This window comes from Neophocaena asiaeorientalis, unplaced genomic scaffold (assembly GCF_003031525.2).
Source record: "Neophocaena asiaeorientalis asiaeorientalis breed wild unplaced genomic scaffold, Neophocaena_asiaeorientalis_V1.1 scaffold86, whole genome shotgun sequence".
In the NCBI taxonomy this organism is placed as follows: domain Eukaryota; kingdom Metazoa; phylum Chordata; class Mammalia; order Artiodactyla; family Phocoenidae; genus Neophocaena; species Neophocaena asiaeorientalis.
Genome location: NW_020175039.1, coordinates 2,657,275 through 2,678,563, shown reverse-complemented (window position 1 = coordinate 2,678,563; position 21,289 = coordinate 2,657,275). Strand labels below are relative to the sequence as shown.

The following is a 21,289-nucleotide window of genomic DNA, read 5'->3' as shown; positions in this document are numbered from 1 at the left end:
TTGGCTGCAGGCAACAGGCTTCTCCCAGCGGCAGATATAAGCAAACCAGTCACAATTAGAGACCAAAAAATCAGCTGTTGGGCCTTGTAGGGAGGTAGAGTGCCCTAATTAAGGAGGGAGTGCCTCAGAAAGAGCAGAAATCACCTATATGACCCCAGAAGAGGGAAGTCGCAGGAAGCAGTTAGAAAGGAAGACAAGAGGGAAACCAGCTGATTGCATCCTGGAGGGGACAGTCCTTGAAGTTCAAGCCCAGGCTGCAGGCTTGGCCTCATGGAGCTTCTTCAAACAGAGCTAGAATTCATTTCATTTGAGAGAATCACTCAGCATGTAGCCACTACCTCCCACATCATTCTTGCAGATGAAGCCCCTATGTCCCCCAGAGGAATGCAGTGAGGGTTGAGGTCTTAAATTGCCAATTACCTACCCCACAATGACAAGAGCTGATGGAGTGTGGAGAGAGAGAAAGGGGTGGCGGGGGTGAGGAGGAAATCACTCCTCAACCAATCAAAAAGCTTAAAAGCATGATGTCGGTAATATATTCATTTAACCAACCCCCTCCTTTGTAAGACAACACACCCTTTAACTGTAGGAGTAAATTTGGACCCAGGCAGATCCACAGGGACCGGTCCCAGGGCACTACTTTTGTAAAGATGACATGAGCCCAAGTACTTAAATTTGAATCTGGTTTTCCGAATACTGTTTAAGAATAAACTCCCCTCCCATTTAACTCCTCCCAACAAGTCTGTGCCTACAGTACCAAACTTTCTCAATTTTAAATATTCAGTCCTGCTGTACCCTTAATACACACACACTTATCAGGTAACTGTGAGTCAGTGGGAAAAATCTGGTCCCTATAAACACGCCTGTCTTCTAGAGAGATCCGACACCTCACAAGCAGTATATATGTGGTTTTTCATGTATACATGAAGTCAGAAAAAAAACTGAATTCTGAAGATATGCTTTTGAGGGATATTTATTATGATCTTACGAACTCCTACTTGTTATTCCTATGTTCTCCACTGAATTTACGTTCTTAGCCTTTTCTATGTTTTCTTTGTTTTAAGGCTTTTTGGTCAAAATATTCCAAAGTCTTTATACTAAAAATATCAACAGGGGCTTCCCTGGTGGCACAGTGGTTGAGGATCTGCCTGCCAATGCAGGGGACACGGGTTCGAGCCCTGGTCTGGGAGGATCCCACATGCCACAGAGCGGCTGGGCCCGTGAGCCACAACTACTGAGCCTGTGCGTCTGGAGCCTGTGCTCCGCAACAAGAAAGGCCGCCATGGTGAGAGGCCCGTGCACCGCGATGAAGAGTGGCCTCCGCTTGCCACAACTAGAGAAAGCCCTCGCACAGAAACCAAGACCCAACACAGCAAAAATAAATAAATAAACAAATAAACTCCTACCCCCAACATCTCCAAAAAATTAAATAAACAAATAAACTCCTACCCCCAACATCTAAAAAAAAAAAAAAAAAAATCAACAGTACCTCAATCCAAATTTGTAACACGTTTCACAAATGGCCTAGTTAATATGTGCTTAGACTCATAAGCAGTAATAATCACAATAGGTACCATTTCACGACTGCTTGCTCTGTGCCAGAAACTACAGGTGCATTATATGGTCTATTGCTGGTACTTCCAGCTACCACTCTGTTGGGCAGATACTATCAGCATTAGAGATGAAGATAAGATTCACCAAGGTAAGTAAGTTATTTCTCTCGTAGGCCCCACGGCTTCCTTGGTTAATCCCACACGTAAACATTAAGAGAGAGGGCCACATCACCACAGAGTTGTTGCCTGCCTACTGTGGACCAGCCTTCTTTCTAGATGTTCAAAAACATTAGCTTATTTAATCCTCACAGAAACCTTGTGAGAGAAGTCTAATTTCTACAGAGATGTGGGTGAGAAAACCAAATGCCATAAATAAAATACATAGGAGTACAGAGAAAATAAATTATATTGAAAACAGCTATTTAAATGTTTTTAAAACTAAATTTATGACACGATACTTATTTGTTTCTTTATTATACCTGGCATCAGGTCTAATAATTACTATCCTTTATAAGTGGTGAAGAACATATAAAATAATATGAAACTATCCGATTTCTTTTGGTGTCAAAGTTCCCAGATATCGCTAACACTACTGTGGTTTGCAGCCTACATTCTCAATTGAGGGAAATGCTAAATTTCAGATTTACAGTGCTGAAAATAAAGATGTAATTTTTTCCATCCAAGCTTGTGGATCCTTTGATTCTATTCTCTTCCTCTTGCTCAGACCTTCAGGACAGTTGTTTAACTTCAGAATTTTTTTGTATTGTTTACAGGTAAAAAAAAAAAAAACCTCTCATTAACAGGATATTTTGAAATAGATGTGATTTTCCTCCTCAAATATCACTTGGTAGTTTTAACTCAAACAAGGTTGAAACACAGCCAAGTTCACAGATTTAAAATATGTTAAAGGGCTTGTTTGTTATCTGTGACTTTTAAGGGCTTCACTCTCTTTCCGTTTAGCCTTCATCAAAACTATTTAAAACTACTGCCACATCACTTGATGTTCATTATGCAGTGAATAAATGGAGATATAAATTGCAGCCAGTCTTCTCTAGAAATCTATAGTGTGGCCTGATTGAACATTTCTCAGGCACTGCGGTTGCAAAAACCAGTTCTCCGTTTGCCGAAATTCTGTCTTTATCGTATAAAACCGCTAGATGGCACTGATTGTTTGATAGTCATCTTTCCCCTGGCGTATCACCTCCTCACCAACCTCCCCCCCCAAAAAAAAACCCTGATTTTGAGACGAAGAAGATTATGTGGCAACTTTATCCACAAACTCTAAGAGTTGACATCTTTTTCTGAAGTGAATTAAAGCTTTTTTCATTCTATTCGTATTTTATCTTTTAAAGACCATTACATCATTTAATTCCTTTGATTCTCCAGAAGCTTTTTCAAGTCCATTAGAACTTCAGTAATTCAAGATGTTTCACACCAATTAGAACTACCTTCTCTAAAACGTTCTGTGTTTTTCCTGCAAAAACATAAGCCATGGGAAGCCTTGCTTCCTATCTGGGATGCTGGCAACAGAAGCATTTTTAGAGTAGTGAAACGATTCTGTGAAATGCCTTCCTGTCATAGGAGCTGAGATACTTGTCCTGCAGTGCTTGAGAGAAATCACATTTTGGGGCTGATGCATCAGTCATGGGTCATAAATAGGACAAGGGCTGCACTTAATAAAAAATTGGACCAACACACTCTACAGTGATATGGGATTTGTGAGAAGTACTTTTAAGGGAGTAATAAAATGTAACTATGGTTTAAAACTGTCTCTCAAAATAAGCACATTCATTATATTAGCAACTAAAGTAACACACCAGCCAGAAGCACTATCAAGATATATTCCTAGTAGTACTGAAGTCCTACTGTTGTATGCCCTTGGTGTAAAACATGATTGCTGTTAAGTTTTCGTAACTTTGCATACTGCATGTAAGATCACATGAAATAAATCAATGAGTGCCAGCTACCGTATTTATCATTTGGAACAAAAGGAGGAATCTGACTGGTTACCATTGAGAAGGTGGTACTCTCATGCTATCGGCCTCTGATAGGTATCGCCACTGGAGCCATGATTGACAAGCCCACATCTGAGTGTGTGGAATCTGGTAATTCATTCTAAATATTTATACCTCAATTTACCATCAAAAGCCAGACTTGTGTTTAGCTTTTCCCAATTTAAAATTTCATCCCAAGACATAGCAACCTTCAAAATGTTTACTACATCTCCTAAAGTTAAGATTGCCGTGAATACAAAAGTAAGGGTTTTCCTTTCCAACAAGGAAGAGGAAAAGAGAAAAGGAATTAAACTCTCAAACCTGAAGAGGCCATTCTTAATGCTCGTTACCACTCTACTGCTTTGGGGCAAATACTTATGGGTCCATGCAGGGGAGGGCAGCCTCAGAAAGCAGGCTGGTATTAAGTAAAACCCAAAGAAGCTTGAATGAATGAAATGAGAGTAGATCACAAAAGGAGTTTGTCTCATCTCTAGGTTTTCTTGTGGCTGCGTTTATGTGTTTACTTGAGAAGGGGTATTTATTTCCACGTGGCGTTCAAAATCATTTGGCTGCCATGTCTAATATTCCCAGCCAGCATGCCAGGTCCCAGAGCACCACAATTTGTACCGTTCACCATTGGTTGCAGGTAGTGGCTCCAGGATTCTTCAGTATTGCTTTATGGGTTATGAGGGAGACATTTTCTCCTGGGCAGCAAGGGGCTGAGGGGATCAGTCTAAGGATATATTGGGTGCTTTAGTAACAGTGGTTCCTTGCAGCGTCTCAAGAGCAGTTTCCCCTAGAGTGAGAAGAAAGTAAGAAGCCAACCCAGTCCCTGGAATGGAATGTTAGGGAAAAAAATTATGCCTTCCGGTTCTAATACATGTGTCTTGCTAAATGCTTCTAATTTGTACTTTTTTTTCTTTTTTCAAAATTATTACCTTTCGATCTGGATATGCGAGAACCACTTTCAAAGGTTCATTTAGTTAAGTGCTTTTTAAGCATTTGTTTTGACTTAAGTTGGCCACACTCTTTTCCTAAGATTGCCCTACAAATTAGCATAGAATTATTGCCTTTTGCCCAAAGAAGAAGAGGTGGCAAATAGTAATAATGGTAAGGCAAGTGTAGACCGGAACTCTGAATCTTGAAAAAGTTTACTTACTTTCCAACAAAAGGGGTAGCGTATGGGCAACAGAATACACATTCTGTATGTGTGTGTGTGTGTGTTATGCCACATAAGAATTCTTTTATATGTCAATAATTTTGTTTCTTTGGGAAATCGACTTCATCGGAGGCAGACTCGCTTTGCCCAGTATTTTTGGACACATTCACTAGTCTCTCTGGGATTTTTCATCTGACCTGTCTGCATGATTAGACTACAAATCAATCAATATAACTCTTGATCTTCTGCCATCTTTAACTTTGTACTTTATGATGATACAATGATCTCACCGTGGCTGGTTTCAGCCAGACCCCTGGGTCTGCCAGTTACTTTCGCATGCGCCAGGAGGTGAACATGAACTCATTTCAGGAAAAACAGACTGATTTGTTCAGGTGTGAGCAGTGGCTTTTTTAACTGCCAAAGCATTCCAGTTCAACAAGACGTTCCAAGAAAATATAATTTTGGAACCAGTCCGTTCAGCTCTAGGTAGGAGAGGCCGCTTAATTACTCTCAGGTGGTCACAGCAGAAACAGCAAGAGCAGGGTCTTAGCTACACGGCAACCAAAGCCTGTCAGGAGCAGGTAGGTGGGCTCTGAGCCCTCCTGAAGGATCAGGTACAGAAAGTAAGGGAAGGAACTGCGCCTGGTCTCCTTCACGACAGAAGTGACTGGAAAGTGCCAAGGCCAAGTCATGGGCAGGGGGCAGAGAAGGCACAAGGTGGAGGGCATCTCGAGCCGGAATCCGATTTGTCTCAGATTCCCTGAGATCTTATCAGAGTCACTCTCTGCTATTTTGCTGTCTGCATTCCTATGTCTCTCCTGCCACTTCTCATTACTTTATCTCCCACTTGAAAAGGTTTCATTGTTTAATAATCTGCAGCGTTTCTGCTAATGAATCCAGTCCAAATGTTTGAGCTGCAAGACAAGTCTGTCCTGAAACTGCTCTCTCCTTCATCCTGCTTCACATAAACGTGAACAAGGCAGAGAGACAGGGAAGAGATATACCGTAAGGAAATAAATAGCACGTCAAGTTCTCTTTATTTAGACAGTGATTTTCCCCAAACTTAGTTAAATTCCAAAAATTTCACTGGGCTCCATTCTATCAAAACTCAGTTCCCTCCCAGGTGTGTTAACTGAAGTACATCCTACTCTGAAAAGGATCAAGGACCACTGATGGCTGAAGAGGAATGAAATTCAGTGCTCTGACTTGAAAGACTGGAAACCCTATTCCCATAAGCCTCAGGAGGAAGCCTAGTTTAAGTAGGTGCCAGTTTACAAGTTAACATGTTTGCATGATGGCAAAAGGGAGAAGCCATCTGAATTTATAAGCTAAGACAGCTTCACACTGAGATAATGTGAAAACAGTTTTGGAAAGGCTGAACCTCAGACTGTCAAAGAATTTAAAATCTATGGTCTGGGGGCTTCCCTCGTGGCGCACCGGCTGAGAGTTGGTCTGCTGATGCAGGAGACATGGGTTCCAGCCCTGGTCCGGGAAGATCCCACGTGCTGCGGAGCAACTAAGCCCGTGCGCCACAACTACTGAGCCTGTGCTCTAGAGCCCACGAGCCACAACTGCTGAGCCCACGTGCCACAACTGCTGAGGCCTGCACGCCTAGAGCCCATGCTCTGCAACAAAGAGAGGCCACCGCAATGAGAAGCCCGCACACCGCATCCAAGAGCGGCCTCCGCTCGCCGCAACTAGAGAGAGCCCGCGCACAGCAGCGAAGACCCAATGCAGCCAAAACCAAATAAAATAAATAAATTTATTTTTTTTAAAAAGTCTATGGTCTGTGGCCAGGATTCCTCATAGAGATAAATTATAAATAAGGTTTCCTAGGGATCTGAGTTAGATCCCAATACTAAATATATCACTAAGGACAATCGGTCTGTCTGAGCTGGTGTCTGCATGCACAAACTAGTTTGGCTCTTTGATGCATATGAAAATCATTTTGGTTCTGAGAAGAGATTAAATTCACAAGTGCCTTTTCCTCCCCTACATATTGCCAGACTGGCTCAACTGATTTTTTTCCCACTATCTGGCACAGGATAAATAATCATATGTATATTCAAGACACAAAGGGAAAAGCAATAATGCCTGAAGAATTTGAGTAAGGCTAAGCCAGTGCCAGAAGCGCTGTTGCTATGAGAATATAGTGAGAACCAGTGAGAAAATGTGATCAGTGCCATTTGCTATAACATAACAATTGGTCTAAATCATGGCACTAAGTACTAGTCATGTTATTTTCTTCATCTTTAAAACTGATTGGTAGTATTTTGCATGTACCACACAGAAGCATTTTGAAGATTAAAGCGACACACTGGGTCCCTGAGTGAAAGGTATTTTATAGCACAAGATTTTATTATTACAACTATTTCTATATCAAGATTTTTTTTAACATAGTTTAGGTTTATAACCATCCTTCATCCAATGTGAAACTCCCCAAAAAAGAGGTAGAACATTTAGTCTGCTAAAAAATAAATAAAAATAGCTAATTTTGCTAATAGTAATGAAATTCAAAATCAGTTTTAAAAGCAAAGTAAATATTTTCACCAATTCAAATAGAAATATTCAATTCTAACAAGAGTGCGGTGAAACTGATACCGCCACGCATTACTGGGGGTGCTGTAATTAGCTTCGGCCATTTGGTAAATCTATTTGGAAATATATATTGAAAGTTCTTAATAAAATAGCTTAAAATATAAAAGAAGATATAAGGACATGTCCAGCAAAGAACAACTTACAGCAATAGAAAAATTGGAGGCAATTCTAATATCTTCTAATAGTACGATTGAGCAAATTATAATACAAACTCAGAATCCTGATTATACAGTCAACATCGTGCTTACTTTCCAAGAAGCAATGGAGAAAGATACTTACAATATAATGTGAGTCTCAAAAGCAGAATACAATTCAAAGAATGCAAAATGACATATACAATACTACTCTAATGCTATTAAAAGAATATAAATAAAGAGAAAATGGAATATGTACAAATGATAATCGTTGCTCTGATAGGAGAATGGATACTTGGCCTTTTTAAAGGAAGTTGAACTCCCAAATCAAAGAAAAAAGGAACAAAGATCTTGAACATCAGAAATAGGATAGAAGTCATTGCCTTATCAGAAACAAGTCAAAACCAAAAACAACGAGTCTTCGTGGAAAGCCCAGCTGCAAAAACACAAACCTAACTTCAAGTCTGTCGATTTATTCAGGTAAAGTCGCTGACGAATCTGGGCTGAAGTATCAGGCACTGGTTTTAGTTACTCAACTTGAAAACCACCTCCAGGTTGTAGGGAAATGAGAAAAGGGAAGCTCAGGCTTCTGAAGAAAGACTTGAAAAGTTAAATATGTTTCGTCTGGGAGGAAAGATGGAGAGGTGATCTCATTTCAGTGTTTGGATACCTGGAGCAGATATTGCAGGACCAAGGAGGTGACGTGCCCCGTTCACTCAGAAGCAGTAGGAAACTGCAGAAGGAAAGGGTTACATTAGAAAGATTTCCTCTCAAAGATAATTATATGTTTATTCCAGTTTTAGTCTGAATGACAGGATTACAGTCCCCTCCCCATCTGTAATCCAGGGAGAATAATGCTTGCCACATAAGTTTTAATGGATATAACATCTGTAAAATACTTTGAGCTCTTCAGATGAAACATGCCATGTGAATGGGGAGAATTATTGTTATTATTTTTGTCTCCTGCCTTCCCAATTGGTACGTTTCCTTGTGACATTTATGGGACCCCTCCAGCCAGCCAGCTGCTCTGTAACATGTCATCCCAGTGATATTTTAAATCCTTCACGTGGTTCTCATCTTACTCAGAACAAGAACAGCTGAAACGTTGTTTGTCATGAAAAAGTAGAAACCACAGTACCCCTTCAGGGCTTAGGGGTCAAAGTTTTTCCTAACATCCACTTGAAGGCCTATGTCCAGGCTTCCTAGTGAGGGTATGTTTGATGGGTCTTGTCTTTCTATTTCCTTTGAAGATCATCAACTGATGGGAGAGCCTTGGACATACAGCCTCCTTCCAAGATTTCTTTTATAAGAGTTCATTCAGATTCAACTAATGCCTATGAAATCCCTACTCAGTGTGTGCTTGGCACTGTTTCCAGACCTTTGACACACATTGTTTCATTGTTTAAAATAACCTTTTCCCCTATTAAGTAGCAATACATGCTTTTGATTGTTCAAAAAATGGAAAAATGCAGGGAAGTTTAAAGAAGCAAAAATAAATAAATAAATATCCTATACTAATCCTAATACTCAGGAAGACAATCATTGTTGTTGTTTCTGTGTATTCTAAGATTGTGTGTGTGTGTGTGTGTGTGTGTCTGTGTGTGCATGTCTATTTACCCACTTAACGTTATTTCATAAACATTTTCCCACATTATTAAATTTTCTTCACAAGCACAGTTGGTCAGGCTGGCATGATACTCCGACCTATGTAGAGGCCATATGTTTTCATGCTTTACCTCACCTAATTTTCATACCATCTGCAATTCAAGTGAATTAATTGATGAAGAATTAATTCATTATTGTTTGTATAAGTCGTTTATACTGGATCTTTTACAATATATTTGGTCTTCAAAATAACCCTAAGAGAGAGAAAGAACAGCTAGTCTTATCATTTGCTGGCTAAAGAAATAGACCCAGAGGGATAAACTCTTCAGTCCAGGTTCACACATCCAGGAATCTGAAGAACAGAATCCAGGCCTCATTGAATATCACCAAATCTTGAGCTCCTAGATTATTCTATTGGTTTCCACAAAGGTTGTCCCTCTGAGATTATGCTGATAGACTGGTGGTCAAATCGTAGCAGTTAAATAAGGAAGGTGGATAATTTGTAGAGTTTTTTAAAAGATGCCCTCTTGGTTGTTTCCTTGACACCTGCATTCAGACAACACATTTACTTCCCTTTATACTTACAAAGCACTTTCACACTCTCATAATTTCCTATGTGATTTTCACATTAACCTTCGGTATCAGGCAGGTCAGGAAATATGGACCCTATTTCACTTATGATAAAACTGAGGCCCAGAAAGAGGTAGTGACTTGCCGAGGTCATGTCAATGGTCTTGAAACTCAATCTGCTGACCCCTAGCTCTTCCCATTGTATCACATTGCTTGTGACTTACATTTATTTCACTTTCCAGCATTTTGATTACTGTCCATTTTGTTTGTCCTTTCTTCTTTCCCCCTGCAATCATTTTCTGGCTCTTGCATCTAGAAATATCTTCATCTCATTTCTGGCCCCAAATTCTTCCATACCTCCTAGTTACAGCACTGTTGTTTCTTTTTTTTAATTTAATTTAATTTATTTATTTTCTATACAGCAGGTTCTTATTAAAGGAACTGCTATTTTATAACTATTATAAAATAGTTATCTATTAGTGTATATGTGTCAACCCCAATCTCCCAATTCATCCCCCCTCCATCCCCCACTTCCCCCCCCTTGGTGTCCATACGTTTGTGCTCTACATCTGCAGCACTATTGGCTTGAATAGAAAAATAATTTTCCTTACTGAAAACTCTGCAGATCTCTATAAAAAGGGTTATCAGAGAAACTATAATGCTGAACAGTTTCTACGAGCCAGGTGCTGTGGCCAAGCTTGGTAGATACTATCTCATTTACTTCTCCTAACAGCTCTCAGGTACACTCTGTTATTTCACATTTCATTTTACAAATGAAACTAACAAAGCGTAGAAGGACAAATGACTTAAGGAGAAAGGAAGTTGGAACTTGAACTGAGACCATCTGACCCTACTTCTCCATAGCGCACACTCTTAAAATACTTCACTTGGCTTCACATAAGAATAGAAAGAAAATTCTCGCCTCACCCCCTTTGTTAAAAGAAACTGAGGCAGGTCTGGATTTATAACCAAGTGGCTTTACTAAGAGAATCATGTACCACTATTACACTAACATGCACTTAATGATTGCAAACCAAAGGTCTAGCTGATAAAAATGTGTCACCCAGGTGAAAGTAAATTCAGATTTTTGTGTCTCGGTAAAGTTATAGGACACATACAACTCTTTTCTCCCTCACCTCACCCCTTCCTCCCGGTTTCAATCACCGTAACAGTAATATTGACAGATACACATTCTCATAGTATGTTTCAGACAAGTTCAGAAATCAGCAATAAAGAATAGAAGTGTTGGGCTTCCCTGGTGGCGCAGTGGTTGAGAGTCCGCCTGCCGATGCAGGGGACGCGGGTTCGTGCCACGGTCCGGGAAGATCCCACATGCCGTGGAGCGGCTGGGCCCGTGAGCCATGGCTGCTGAGCCTGCGCGTCCGGAGCCTGTGCTCCGCAATGGGAGAAGACTAAAACCGTATAGCTAAGGAATACAAGAATGTAGGATGCATTCTACAATGAAAAATATTTTTGATAGCCTTGCTTACTTCACAAATCAAAGTGCCTTACTTCCCGGGTTCTGCTGTAACAACTGGTATGACACTTTAGCTGGAGTTTCTATTTTAGTTAAATAGGACTATACAAACAAAAACAATTGGAGGAGTTCAAAGAAGAATAATTGCAAAAACAAAATTATAAAGAAGATGAAGAATTCAGTCATAAGGTAATTGTAACGCAATTTGAAATCCGTATTTGCAAGGAGAACTAACCTTCACACCTTCTCTCCTTTCTCTTTCCAATGTTGACCCACACTGATATAAGTCATGGACCTAAATGACTTAAAACTACCCTCCAAGTATTTCTCTGATCCAGACCTCACTCTCCTTTAATCAGTCCTGAGCATCAGGTACTAACTCATCTCCTGGTTCCTAACCTCTTGCCTGCCAAGTCATCCTTCCAGCTGTCTACAGAATTATTTTCACCAGATACAGAAGTGATCCTATCACTCCCCAGGCTCAAAGTCTCCAATGCTCCCTCCGTTTTATAAATCCTGGCTGCCAAATGTCACCTCTGTAGGTCTCTGGCCAATCTCTCCAGACTCTTCTCCCAACAGATTCTTTCTCACAACCCTTCAACACCCACACTTCCCCATCTTTATGAACTCCATTTTCTTTTTCTTCTGTTCTTTTTATTATTTTTTTTGAGAGTTATGTTTTATTTGGCAGAAATTTTTAGGATTTCAAGCCCACGAGGTGGCCTCTCAAGTAACCCTGAGAGAGCTGCTCCGAGGAGGTGAGATGGGAAGCTAGAATGTATAGGAGTTTTGCAACAAGGGCAGGTAGTAGGAACAAAAGATTCCTGTTAATTAAAGAAAACTAGAAATCTCAAGTTAAGGAATTTAGCACTTTTCTATGTATGGGATGATGCAATCATTCACTGAGATCATTCCTTTGTTAGGCACCTCAAGCTATCTGGGGGCCAGTATTCTGTAGTATTTTCACATCCTGAGTTTTCTCAGGGCTTACTGTGGGGAGTGGCTGCAGTCTGATGGCTGCTAGATGGTAGGTATTCTTTTCCTTCCTGGGTTCACTCAGGGCTCACCAGCTCACCATCAGCAGTGGCTGGGCTGTGGCTGCAATCACCGAACTCCATTTTCAAGTGTACAAAATTTACCAGGAGAAAGGAGAGAAGGAAAGGAAGAGGTCCAACACTTACAGAGCATCTCTTGTGCGCTGGAGTCCTCACTGGCCATCAGGGTCCCATCCCAGACCACGGGCCTTGAGGCTGCATGGTTGAAACAAGCAGGGAGACTGCAGATGAGAAGCCGCTCAGCCTGGTGACCACCAGTGATATTGGAAGAACTGACAAGGTAGGAAGGAGAAGCAGTGAGACTTGCAGACAGCAAGATTAGAGGCCACAGCAGGAACTGGTGAGCTCAGAGCAACATGGAACACACTGTGCTCTCCCTTCCTGGCATCCCTGACTCCTTGTCACCGCCAGGAGTGAGAATCACTGCCCTCCTTCTACTTGCTCCCCATTGCTGCTTTTAAACCATCATACAAAATCTTCACTTCGTTGAGCTTTCACACATCTTCCTATTCCATCCTCTGTGCCTTTCTCCTCACAGTCACAACAGATTCCCCCCTTGAGAACTCTGAGGTCCAAATCCAGCTCTCAGCCTTTTGTCTCCATCTGACCGTCACCAGGAATGACCTTAACAACCACGCTGACAATCTATCTGACCTACTCTGCTCAACGTTCTCTAATCTTCATGACTCTAACAGTCTTGTCACTCATCGACCACCCACTCCATGGCCACCCCCAAGACTTTGTCATTGTCCAGAGGTGCTTCTGCTTCACCTCTGACATGTTTAACTCCAACGCACCAATCCTTGACCACACTCTCTTGACCTCATGGCTCTTATTATATCTTCCCGTTTATCGGTCCTTCCCTTTCATTCCATTCTGAGGCAGGAGATAGATGGGTCCCTGGCTGAGCAGCTAGAGTTTGTCCCCTGTGGACAGATAACTCCAAGATGAAGACGAGGAGGAACTGAGCCCCACCCAGATAAGAGACCACACATTTCTCATTCTCAAGGTCAAGGCCACCTTTCTGACTATACATGTGCAGAAAGGCTCCTTGGAAATCAAAAGGGAGTGATGTCGACCTACCCATAGGCCTCTTCACCAGAATACATCTTGGCTAAGAGATGCACATGCACACATGGGAGGACCCTGAGATAAACCAAATACAGACTCAGAACCAGGTAAAGCAAGATGATTGGCCAAAGGAAACCCGGAAGAAATGCCACACATAAGTGATTCAAACTACCACGAGGGCGTGACTTTCTCTCTCAGCCCGCCTGTGTGTCTATCCACACATACTATTTTTCCTCCTAATAAACACTTTACTTGTTTCACTACTTTCCGTCTTTGTGGGAATTCATTTCTGCAAAGCCCTTTGGGCCAGGGCCTTGTCACTGGCCATTGGTCTAGTGGTTAGGATTTAGCACTCTCACTGCCACAGCCGGACCTCAATCTCTGGCTGGGAACCGAAATCCTGCTTCAAGCTGCTGCAGGCCAAGGCCACCCAAGATGAACTCCTTTACATATTCATGGACACATACTTTCCTATCCATCCCAGATCCCATGGACCCTCATTTTAACCACTTGCATTTCAATCAATTCACTCCTCTTTTTAAGAAGGTGTTTATGCCTCCAACTTTATAGAGGAAAAGACCGAAGCTGTTGGACATATACTTCCTCAGCTCTTCACGCCTACCTAAAGATCTATGTCTGCATAACCAAGATTTTCTTTTTCCCAGGCCAAATGGAGAAGTGTCCCTACTCTCAAACTAGGCTATTTTCTCCACTTGAGTTCTTGATCTCACCTCTTATGTCCTTGCTCCATTGGTTATTCTTTCTTTCTCCTTTTCTTTCAGTCTTTCTCTTTCAGCCGATTTCTTCCTCACAGACTATCAGTAAATTCAAGTGCCTCACATTTAAAAATTCCCTCCTGAAAAATAAATTAAAATTCCCTTCTGCTTCCCCCTGACTATCCCCTAATCCTCCCTCCTTTCATTCCCACGTAGCTTCCCACAAGGAATGGTCTAGACTCTCAACTTTCATTTATGGGCATCTTATTCAAATGAGATTATGATCCAGTAGGTCTAGGATGGAGACTGAGAGTTTGAACTTCTGATAAGCTCCTGGGTGAGGCCAGTAGTACAAAGGGTCTCTAGACAATCCACTTCTTCAACTCAGATGTACTCTTCAGTCCACTGTAATCTGGCTTCTGCCCCACCACCTCCACACGCTGGCATGGTCACCAATGACTTCTTATTTGTCAAATCAAATGAGTATGTGTCAAAATTTATGACCTCTTGGAGGGAAATCCGGTTTACTATTCCTATTGTGGGACTACAACCTGGACCTCCATGATGCCACTCTATCTTTTTCTCCCTCTCTGATCATCCACTCTTAGGCTGCACAACTGGCTCCTTTTCTGTCTTAGTCTGCTTGGGCTGCCATACAAAGTTCCATAGACTGGGTGGCTTTAACAACAGAAAATGTTTTCTTACAGTTCTGGAGGTAAAAGCCCCCAGATCAAGGTCCAACAGGGTCCGTTTCTGGTCAGAGCTCTCTTCCTCACTCGCAGATAGCAGACTTCTTGCTGTGTCCTCACATGGCCTTCTCTCAGTATTTATGTGTGGAAAGATCTCTCTCTCTCTTCCTCTTCTTATATGGCCACCAATCCCTTTGGATTAGGACCATAGCCATATGACTTCATTAACCTTAATTATCTCCTAAAAAGCCCTATTTCCCAAACGGTCATATCGAGGGTTAGCGTTTCAACATATGAATTTTATTTTATGAACAATTCAGTCCGTAGCATCTTCCTTTGTTCTGTCTTCGAAAGTTCACATCCTGCAGAGTTCTGTCCTATGCCTTCTCTCTTCGTTCCTTATGCCTGGATAGTTTCATTTACACTCTTGTCTTCAGCTACTTATACATAAGTGAGAGTTAAATCTTTATTGCAAGCCCTGTTGTGTGTATCCAGACACCTTCTGGATGTTTCCACTTGAGTGACCCTCAGAAATCTCAGACTCAATATTACCTGCCCTTCCTCTTGTTTCCTCATCTTCATAATCCATTAGTCACACCAGACAGAAGCTGGAGTACCCTCTCAGCAGCCCCATGGCTCCTGCCCACTGCCACTTCCTCTGCACTCAAGTCATTCAAGCTCCTTTATACCAGTCTGCTTTTAGACCTCAGGACCTTTCAAGCAGGAAGACAGAATGAGAAAGGATGTAGTCCTTACAGTCAGACTAGCTGGATTTGAATTACAATTCCATCCCACCACTCACCAATGGTGCAACCTAAGGCAATATACTCACTGTGCCTCAGCTTCCCCATCTGTAAGATGAGGGTCATTATAATAATTCTACCTACATCATTGTTATGTTGTTGTTATGACCTCATAGTAAGTGAAATAATCCATATAAAGCTCTTAGCTGGGTACGTAATGAAAATTCTATTAATTTTCTATTAATTAGTTAATATTGTAGTCGTTTGCTCATCCCTTCCACTTTCCCTGGATTATCTTTCTCTTCCCTTGTCTCCCTATCAAACATCTATTCATCTTTCAAATTTCCGCCCAAAGGAAATGCTCTTCAACAGATGTATGTTGATACAAGTTGCACAACTTGATAAAGTTACTTTATAAACTTTGAATCGTACACTTGAAAGGGCTAAATTATATGATTGTAAAAAAAATGCATCAAATAAGTTTTATGTATACATTTTTTTTTCTAGAGACTCGGGATTTACAGATGAGTAAAACCAGCAAATTGATATAACCAATTATTTATACCAAGAAATAATATTTACACACCAGAATAAAGAAATTAGGTTTATATAACGCAACAGCATAAAAACACTGTTCTACAACTAACAAATTAAGATGACTGATCAAGATCTAAGCCCTTAACACATCAGTGAGGGCCTAGAGATGTGAGGGACTTAGGGATGGCATTCTGCTCCAGACGATAGCATCACATTTTGTGTTGAATCTAAAAGACTCTTTTCTGAGACAAGGAACCCAGCGGGAATTTTTCTCACTTGATTGGGAGGTGAGGTGTTAAAGTCAAATGCTCTTCATTCTACCCTCCGACCCAGGCTCCGCCTTGTTGGGTCTTGTGGGTCGTGCGGCCGCTGCCCCAGGCTCTGGGGCCTTTCAGGGACTCAGCCCTTCAGCTCCGCTACCCCAAGCCTAGCTCTTACTGTGAGCGGCTCCGGCCTGCCAGAGACAATGCTGCTTAAATATATTCCTCGCCAAAGGCAGGCACCGCCACTGGGCACATTGTGGCAGTCATTGGTGCAGCGGTGGATGTCCAATTTGATGAGGGACTGCCACCCATCCTAAATGCCCTGGAAGTGCAAGGCAGGGAGACCAGTCTGGTTTTGGAGGCAGCCCAGCATTTGGGTGAGAGCACAGCAAGGACCATTGCCATGGGTGGTACAGAAGGCTTGCTTAGAGGACAGAAAGTCCTGGATTCTGATGCACCAATCAAAAATTCCTCTTGGCCCTGAGACCTTGGGCAGAATCATGAATGTCACTGGAGAATATATTGATGAGAGAGGTCCCATCAAAACCAAACACTTTGCCAGTATTCATGCTGAGGCTCCTGGATTCATAGAGATGAGTGCTGAGCAGCAAATTCTGGTTCCTGGTATCAAGGTTGTGGATCTGCTGGTTTCCTAGGCCAAGGGTGGCAAAACCGGGCTCTTCGGTGGTGCTGGAGTTGGCAAGACAGTACTGATCGTGGAGTTCATCAATAACAATGCCAAAGCCCATGGTGGTTACTGTGTGTGTGCTGCTGTTGGTGAGAGGACCTGTGAGGGCGATGACTTATACCATGAAATGATTGAGTCTGGTGTTACCAACTTAACAGATGCTACCTCCAAGGCAGTGCTGGTGTACAGTCAAATGAATGAACTGCCTGGTGTTCAGGCCTGGGTAGCTCTGACTGGATTAACTGTAGCTGAATACTTCAGAGACCAAGAAAAGGCCAAGATGCATTGCTGTTGATCAATAACGTCTTTCACTTCACCCAGGCTGGCTCAGAAGTGGCTGCTTTATTGGGCAGAATACCTTCTGCTGTGGGTTATCAGCCCACCCTGGCCACTGACATGGGTACCATGCAGGAAAGAATCACCACCACCAAAAAGGGATCTATCATATCTGTGCAGACTATCTACACGCCTGCTGATGACTTGACTGACCCTGCTCCTGCCACTACCTTTGCCCATTTGGATGCTACCACTGTGCTATTCCATGCTGTCGCTGAGCTGGGCATCTATCCAGCTGTGGACCCGCTGGACTCCACCTCTCCCATCGTGGATCCCAACATTGTTGGCAATGAGCATTGTGATATTGCCTGTGGGGTGCAAAAGATCCTACAGGGATACAAATCCCTCCAGGACATCACTGGCATCCTGGGTATGGATGAACTTTCTGAGGAAGACAAGTTAATTGTGTTCTGTGCATGGAAAGTACAGTGCTCTTATCTCAGCTACTCCAGGTGGCTGAAAAATTAAGCTCAAGGATCAGCTCCAGCATGAATTCATTTTTTAAATTTTTCTCTAGGCCCCGTGAATTAACGGTCCCTCTTTCCTCCACTATATCCAGTACCTACTTCTATCACAGTTTCTATATAATTTGTTTACATGTCTGCCTCCCTTTTTTAAATGATGATATTCTTAAGACTAGAAACTATATCTTATGTCTTTGTATCTCTAGCTCCTAGCCCAGCAAAATGAATAAGTGAATGAATGAATGAATGGCAAGTTCTACTTGAATAATGGTCTGTGCAAGGCCCATGCATTTCATTTGATTGATATTAGTCTCTTTAAGAATTCTCCATCCTTCCCCACCATGCTGTTTATTTGTCGAAGAAATTGGATTATTTCTTCTGTAGAATTCCTACATTCTGAGTTTGGCTGATTATATCCTCTTAATGTTGTTTACCCTGTCCTCTTTCCCTTATATTTCCTATAAACTCATTGTTAGATCTAGACTGTATAAAAAAAAATGAAGAGTCTGAGATTTTATCCTACTTGTAAGCTAACAGGTCACTCTGCTTCAGTTCCATGAGTGCCGGGAGAAGGCACAAGACTCCTGGGACAGAGACGAAGGACAGTTATTACTCACAACCATAACAGTAGCCAGATTACCAGCACTTGTGCTGGTGTCTGAGCCCCAGTTCCCACAGAGTGACACAAGGATGGAATTTTACAAGCTCCTCGGGTGATTCTAATGTGCAACCAGATTTAAGAACCACTGAAAGGCCTGACTGGATTCAGTAAAGTCTAACTGCCCGATTATTTATTCTTATATCCCAAATGTTTCACAGTGTGCCTGGCACCGAGTCGGTTCCCAATAAATAATAATAGCTAATATTTATTGAGTATCTTTATATATTCTAAACATCTGATACATTTTACACTAAATCCTTTGAGTTAAGTACTAGTGTCATGGTTCTCCCTTTACATCGAAGGTGATGAAGCACAAAGAGGTTAAGAAACTTGCCTAGAATCAGGGAGATGGCAAAGCCAGAATTCAAGCTCAGGCTCCCATGTCAATGTTCTTATTCACTACACTCTAAGTCTAGGCAGGACTGTAGAATGAATATTTGAGTGAATTTCCTAGTTTCCTTGAGCAAATGATTGCTTTGTTGTATTAAATAAACTCACAAGATATACGATGCTTGTTTTTCTTCCTTGATCGTTAGATCCGGAAAGACCTTAAACTACGCCAACCTTTTATTTATTTTTCACAAATAAGGAAGCTAGAGTCAAAAATTACATGAAACAAAATGACATGCCCAAGTTACACAGATAATTAGTGGCAAAGCTGGAATGCAAGTAGCAAAGTGCTACACACAGATGAGAACTTGGTAAATACTTTGATGTTGATGAAGTGTTGGAAAACAAACATAGCTTTTCTGCTTCCTTTGAAAAAAATGATTCCAACTTAACTGAAAAACACATGCTAGAGTTCAGAGAAAGGAAGATGTTTTCAGTGCAAATGACCCTTGACTCAATGTACTTTTCCCTCTTCCCCTCAGACGTTATCAATATGTGAAAGAAAAGGCTTGGGCACCAGTCCTTGGAGATGGTCACACCACTGGCTTCTGTTGGTCAATCTGTCTGGTCCGAAAAGTAAAGGGAACTCAAAGGGAGCAGAATTTAGTCACCACCATCCAGCCTATGAGTGCTCACAGTGGGGAGACAGACGTCTCCTGCTTCCGTGTATTCAAATATAAAACATGTGCATTTTATTTTCACAGACAATGTTCAAGAGCATTACAGGGCCCAGGCCATTTTTGAAGACATATTTTAAAAATTAAAACCTATGTTGTCTTTGTATTTGGGCTACCTGCTATTTCTTTTTTCATTTGCCCTTCCTCCATTATTTAGAATTACCCGTTGCATATGAGGCAGATTTTATTTCCTGGAGGAACATGGCTCAAAAAGGTACTTTTTTATTTTATTCATTCAGTCACTGAACAAATATTCTCTGAGCATCTAATACATCAAGCCCAACAATGAACAAAGATCTGGTACCTATCTTCATGAGCTTAGAGTTAGAGAGAAGACATTAGTTAAATAAACATACGTCTATAATTATAAATTATATGAGGTGCTATGAAAGAAAAAAAAGGGAAGGATGAGATGGTTTAATACAGGAAATCTAATGTAGATTGAAACCTAGGAAGAGGACCCTCTGACATTTAACCTGAGATCAACGTTGGGGATCTTAGCCAGAGCAACTATAATAGAATGATGAGGGCAGAAATATTTGAGAGACTTCTGTGTACACTGAATTAAACTAGGTTGTCAACAATGATAGGCAATTATGAAAATTAAGGATAATTGATAACTAAATAAGAAAGTAGGGGTAAGGTGAAAATGGAGCATGAGATTTATTCATATGACATTGGATTATTTTGAGTGAAGCAGTTAGGCATTGGGTTTGCTCTGAGGAGAGCAGTCAACCCATTGTGCCAAGCCCTGTGCTTGGTATTCAAGTACAGACTCAGAGTCCTCTGAATGGCACAGTGGCTCTGGGTCACCCGTTCAAGCCTCTTGAGGGTCTTATCAGGGTGACAGCTACCCTAGGAAGACCATGTTATATGGCCAGCCCAAATTAATCCTGGGGAAACTAATGTGAATGCCAATTCTGTGCAAAATCCGGTAGAGCTCATGTAATTTCATTACATTATTCGCCATAGGAAAATAATAACAGTTTTCTGTGAAGTGTTGATTTGCAATACTAGGAAAGCATGTAACCTGAAATATTAAAGTACAATTATTAAATAACTATGTTCATTCAGTCACAGATATATTCATTGATGTCAATATTCCAAAGCATACAGCATGATTAAATTGGCCATGGCTGGCTAACATGGTATTTTCAAATGTCTTCACAAGAGATTCTGTAAAGACAGACCAGCCAGTTATTATGGTGGACATTTAATGATTAGTCTATCTAGGACTCCTCCTCTTTTCTGAAAACAGAACTTGCCATCTTTTGGAGGGGAACTGTTTCTCCCCAGTCTTTTATGCCCCAGTTCTAATAATTAGCTTCAAAGATTACTGCCCTCTTCTTTCACGAACCCCCTCCTTGGACACAGTAATTGTCCTTAAGATTGGCCTATGACCCAATCTGAGCCAAGTCTAGTTTTTCACCCTCCTGGTCATAATGATTTGTCCAGGAATTGGACAGGTAATCCAAAACAAGGCCATCTAATGGTCCTGAGGTTTTTCAGTTGTTTCTGGGAGAAAAGTCCCTTCCTGTAGATGGCAGTGCTGGTAAGATACGCTGCCAGGAGCTATTGGTAGCAGCCATGGTTCTAGCTTCATAGAGAAAGCTGGTCTATAGAAAAAAAATAAAGATGAGTCATGAAGTCCTGAAAGCATGCTGGTCCCAGTTCCAATATCTGAATTCCCTGGAGCAGGCCTGGTTCCTGTACGCTTGAGGCTTGTGGTGCGGCTGCTTTTCAATTCTGTGAACCTTCCGATCAACCAATATACACTCACAAATAAATGCTTATTTGACTTGAGTTAGAGTTGAAGTTCTGCCTCTGGAAACCAACGGGGGTCTGACTGAAACATGATCTATCATTTCTTAAGTTGGCTGGGAATACCCCATCCAAGGTACTATACTCT

General features: G+C 41.5%; 1 pseudogene; it reads left to right on the top strand.

The window, feature by feature from the left end:
* Positions 1 to 16,206: 16,206 nt before the first annotated feature.
* Positions 16,207 to 17,656, top strand: LOC112411818 (ATP synthase subunit beta, mitochondrial pseudogene; annotated as a pseudogene).
* The last annotated feature ends 3,633 nt before the right edge of the window (positions 17,657 to 21,289 follow it).